The sequence below is a fragment of the Triticum aestivum genome, chromosome 4B, assembly GCF_018294505.1.
Source record: "Triticum aestivum cultivar Chinese Spring chromosome 4B, IWGSC CS RefSeq v2.1, whole genome shotgun sequence".
Lineage (NCBI taxonomy): Eukaryota > Viridiplantae > Streptophyta > Magnoliopsida > Poales > Poaceae > Triticum > Triticum aestivum.
In genome coordinates, this window is record NC_057804.1 from 181,085,367 (window position 1) to 181,091,237 (window position 5,871).

Genomic DNA, 5,871 nt, shown 5'->3' on the forward strand with positions numbered 1-5,871 from the left:
CAGCGGGTTATCAGGCTTGTGTCCATTGTGACAAAGACCCTTGCTCAAAGAGAATAAGGAGCAAGATATGCTATATTGGGCACCGCCGCTTTCTTCCCCGAAACCATCGCTAGCGAAGAAGCAAAGATTTTAATGGTGAGAATGAAACCCGTGACAAGCCAGCTGAATTCACTAAAGAAGAGCTAGAGAAACAACTTGAAAAGGTGAAAGATGTGAGACCAGGAAAGCTAGCGAAGAAAAGAAAGCGTGAGGAAGGTCAATGTTGGGACCGGAGGTCTTGTTTGTGGGACCTGCCATACTGGGCTGATCTGAAATTAAGGCATAATCTCGATGTAATGCACATTGAGAAAAACATATGCGAGAATCTGCTAGGGACGTTTCTGAACATTGAAGGGAAGACAAAGGACACGGTTAGTTCTAGGCTTGATTTGGAGGACATGGGAATAAGAGAAGATTTGCATCTACAGCACAATGAAGATGAAGATTCATTTGAAATTCCACGAGCATGGTATACAATGAATAAAGAACAAAAGCTTGCATTCTGTGAATTCCTAAGAGCGGTGAAATTTCCAGATGGTTATGCTGCTAACCTAGCAAAGTGTGTTACTTCTGATGGATTCGAGTTCTTCAAGATCATAATTGAGAAATCTTGCAGTAGGCAGGTATGTTTATCATCACTCATTTCTTTATCATCACTCTGCTGTCTAGTGCTTGATTGCCACAATTAACCACTGCTTGACCCTCACTGCAGAGGCTACCTGACAAGTTTGCAAAGATGCTCGCCGGCCGTGAGCCCCACAAAGTGAAGCTGCGGGAGGCCGGCAGCGGGCTTCACAGGCTGTGGGAAGTGTTGGTGGTGTTTGATGGTGACGGCCACATGTACCTAGGGCCCGACTGGGAGCATTTCGCCCGCGCCCATGAGCTACAGCTCGGGTACTTCCTTGTCTTCCGCTACGGCGGCGACGCCATGTTCACCATGAAGATGTTTGACAACACCATGTGCCGCATGTACTACCAGCACGACGACGATGCCAGTAAGCTATCTGCCTCTCTTCTTCCTGTCCTTTTGGTTTCCTCTACCTGCACGACGACAACACCATGTTCACACTTTGTTGCATTTGGCCAGGCAATGGGAGCAGCAGCGGGGATGACGAGGAGTAGAGCGGGGATGACGACGAGGAGCAGAGCGGGGATGACGAGGAGCAGCCTATTCTGGCTGACGACAAACATGCTATGGTGGTGGCTGACGACGACCTTCTATGGTGGTGGCGGATGACAACCTTGCTATGGTGGTGGCGGACGACGACCTTGCTATGGTGGTGGCGGACGACGACCTTGCTATGGTGGTGGCGGACGACGACCTCGCGATGGTGGCGGCGCCTGCAATCCCACAGCTTGGCGACAGGACCATGCCAATTGTGGTAGAGGAGTACATCCGCGTTGGGATTCGCCACTCTGAGCGCATCAGGTTGATGAAGGAGAAGAAGGAGGAGTGAAGATGTTAAGAAGGTGTTCAGCATGTTAGGTTTAAGCTTGTTAGTGTAATATGAACATGTCAATGTTAAGTATGTCAGGTTTAATTTTGTGCATGCTCATGGATGCTGTATGACAGTGTCATCTAAACAAGTCATGTTTTTAACAATGAATATTCAGTTTGGTAATTGATGGGAATTGAAATTTTTTATGCATGCTCATGGATGAAAGATAAAATTATGGGTTTTTGTGCATGCTCCTGTATGAAACAATATAAGTTTCATTTTTTGAATGCTAAAAACATGACTCAAACCCTAGCCACGGACGACCGCCGTGACTAAATCCGCCGGTTTTTGAAAACACCGTAAAAATTCAAAAACCATTTTTCATTTTTTGAATGCAAAAGACATGCGTTTTTCGTGAAGCGGCTACAAGGAGGGGCACCCCAAACGGTGCCATTCCATGTCTATCTCAAAGTAGACCCTATTTTACGGACGGTCGCCAAAAAGCATGCATTTCCGACCCTCGTAGCTACTCCCGGCAATTCGGACCACCTTCGGCCGATTCAGCTAGAACCGGCTGGAATTTGAACTGCGGGTCCTCCATAGCTTGCCCGTTATTTTCACTAAAAATGCTTTTTATCTTCACAGGTAGGCATTTCATCACAGAATCGACAACAGATTTGCACGGCTCAAACCCTAGCCACGGACGGCCGTCGCGACGAAATCGGCCGGTTTTTGAAAACACCGTAAAAAATTCAAAAAAATGGGAGACCTCCGCGTCACATCATCAAATGTGGCCTACCAACTAGCAAAAATACTAACCTTGCAATACCGGCGTTTTCTTGAAAAAGTGTTCTCAAAAACGACCTACCATGAACGAAGATTCATGCCTTTCAAGCCAAACTAGCAATGATATGGCCGCATCCATTGAATAGTTTCTGATAATATGCCCAAATTGGGCGCATGCCTCCGTCTTGTGATGGCAAACAATGCTGCCAAAGCGAGGTTCCAACTTGTTTAACAAAAAAACCGTTTTTCATTTTTTGAATGCAAAAGACATGCGTTTTTCGTGAAGCAGCTACAAGGAGGGGCACCCCAAATGGCGCCATTCCATGTCTATCTCAAAGTAGACCCTATTTTACGGACGGTCGCCAAAAATCATGCATTTCCGACCCTCGTAGCTACTCCCGGCAATTCGGACCACCTTCGGCCGATTCAGCTAGAACCGGCTGGATTTTGAACTGCGGGTCCTCCATAGCTTGCCCTTTATTTTCACTAAAAATGCTTTTTATCTTCACAGGTAGGCATTTCATCACAGAATCGACAACAGATTTGCACGGCTCAAACCCTAGCCACGGACGGCCGTCGCGACGAAATCTGCCGGTTTTTGAAAACACCGTAAAAAATTCAAAAAAATGGGAGACCTCCGCGTCACATCATCAAATGTGGCCTACCAACTAGCAAAAATACTAAACTTGCAATACCGGCGTTTTCTTGAAAAAGTGTTCTCAAAAACGACCTACCATGAACGAAGATTCATGCCTTTCAAGCCAAACTAGCAATGATATGGCCGCATCCGTTGAATAGTTTCTGATAATATGCCCAAATTGGGCGCATGCCTCCGTCTTGTGATGGCAAACAATGCTGCCAAAGCGAGGTTCCAACTTGTTTAACAAAAAAACCGTTTTTCATTTTTTGAATGCAAAAGACATGCGTTTTTCGTGAAGCAGCTACAAGGAGGGGCACCCCAAATGGCGCCATTCCATGTCTATCTCAAAGTAGACCCTATTTTACGGACGGACGCCAAAAAGCATGCATTTTCGACCCTCGTAGCTACTCCCGGCAATTCGGACCACCTTCGGCCGATTTAGCTGGAACCGGCTGGAATTTGAACTGCGGGTCCTCCATAGCTTGCCCGTTATTTTCACTAAAAATGCTTTTTATCTTCACAGGTAGGCATTTCATCACAGAATCGACAATAGATTTGCACGGCTCAAACCCTAGCCACGGACGGCCGTCGCGACGAAATCGGCCGGTTTTTGAAAACACCGTAAAAAATTCAAAAAAATGGGAGACCTCCGCGTCACATCATCAAATGTGGCCTACCAACTAGCAAAAATACTAAACTTGCAATACCGGCGTTTTCTTGAAAAAGTGTTCTCAAAAACGACCTACCATGAACGAAGATTCATGCCTTTCAAGCCAAACTAGCAATGATATGGCCGCATCCGTTGAATAGTTTCTGATAATATGCCCAAATTGGGCGCATGCCTCCGTCTTGTGATGGCAAACAATGCTGCCAAAGCGAGGTTCCAACTTGTTTAACAAAAAAACCGTTTTTCATTTTTTGAATGCAAAAGACATGCGTTTTTCGTGAAGCAGCTACAAGGAGGGGCACCCCAAATGGCGCCATTCCATGTCTATCTCAAAGTAGACCCTATTTTACGGACGGTCGCCAAAAAGCATGCATTTCCGACCCTCGTAGCTACTCCCGGCAATTCGGACCACCTTCGGCCGATTCAGCTGGAACCGGCTGGAATTTGAACTGCGGGTCCTCCATAGCTTGCCCGTTATTTTCACTAAAAATGCTTTTTAGCTTCACAGGTAGGCATTCCATCACAGAATCGACAACAGATTTGCACGGCTCAAACCCTAGCCACGGACGGTCACCGCGACAAAATCGGCCGGTTTTTGAAAACACCGTAAAAAATTCAAAAAAATCAAAAAAATGGGAGACCTCTGCGTCACATCATCAAATGTGGCCTACCAACTAGCAAAAATACTAAACTTGCAATACCGGCGTTTTCTTGAAAAAGTGTTCTCAAAAACGACCTACCACGAACGAAGATTCATGGCTTTCAAGCCAAACTAGCAATGATATGGCCGCATCCGTTGAATAGTTTCTGATAATATGCCCAAATTGGGTGCATGCCTCCGTCTTGTGATGGCAAACAATGTTGCCAAAGCGAGGTTCCAACTTGTTTAACAAAAAAACTGTTTTTCATTTTTTGAATGCAAAAGACATGCATTTTTCGTGAAGCGGCTACAAGGAGGGGCACCCCAAACGGTGCCATTCCATGTCTATCTCAAAGTAGACCCTATTTTATGGTCGATCGCCAAAAAGCATGCATTTCCGACCCTCGTAGCTACTCCCGGCAATTCGGACCACCTTCGGCCGATTCAGCTGGAACCGGCTGGAATTTGAACTGTGGGTCCTCCATAGCTTGCCCGTTATTTTCACTAAAAATACTTTTTAGCTTCACAGGTAGGCATTCCATCACAGAATCGACAACAGATTTGCACGGCTCAAACCCTAGCCACGGACGGTCGCCGCGACGAAATCGGCCGATTTTTGAAAACACCATAAAAAATCAAAAAAAAATCAAAAAAATGGGAGACCTCGTGTCACATCATCAAATGTGGCCTACCAACTAGCAAGAATACTAAACTTGCAATACCGGCGTTTTCTTGAAAAAGTGTTCTCAAAAACAACCTACCACGAACGAAGATACATGGCTTTCAAGCCAAACTAGCAATGATATGGCCGCATCCGTTGAATAGTTTCTGATAATATGCCCAAATTGGGCGCATGCCTCCGTCTTGTGATGGCAAACAATGTTGCCAAAGCGAGGTTCCAACTTGTTTAACAAAAAAAACTGTTTTTCATTTTTTGAATGCAAAAGACATGCGTTTTTCGTGAAGCGGCTACAAGGAGGGGCACCCCAAACGGCGCCATTCCATGTCTATCTCAAAGTAGACCCTATTTTACGGACGGCGCCAAAAAGCATGCATTTCCGACCCTCGTAGCTACTCCCGGCAATTCGAACCACCTTCGGCCGATTCAGCTGAAACCGGCTTGAATTTGAACTGCGGGTCCTCCATAGCTTGCCCGTTATTTTCACTAAAAATACTTTTTAGCTTCACAGGTAGGCATTCCATCACAGAATCGACAACAGATTTGCACGGCTCAAACCCTAGCCACGAACGGTCGCCGCGACAAAATCCGCCGGTTTTTGAAAACACCGTAAAAAATTCAAAAAAATCAAAAAAATGGGAGACCTCCGCGTCACATCATCAAATGTAGCCTACCAACTAGCAAAAATACTAAACTTGCAATACCGGCGTTTTCTTGAGCTACTCGGTATGATTTTAACCATGATTTCTCCAAAGTTTACAAAAAAACCCTATTTTTTTCTACACCCAAACCCAAAAGGATTTCCCTTCCACACCAAAATTTTCCCTCCACCCAAATTTCCCTCTCCCAAAATTTCCCTCCACTCCCTCTCCCACTACCAGGCAGGACCCACCACTCCCTCTCCCACTAACACGCGGGATCCCCTCCCCTCCCCTCCCAAAATTTCCCCATTCCCCTCCCCTCTCCCCGACGAACCCTAGC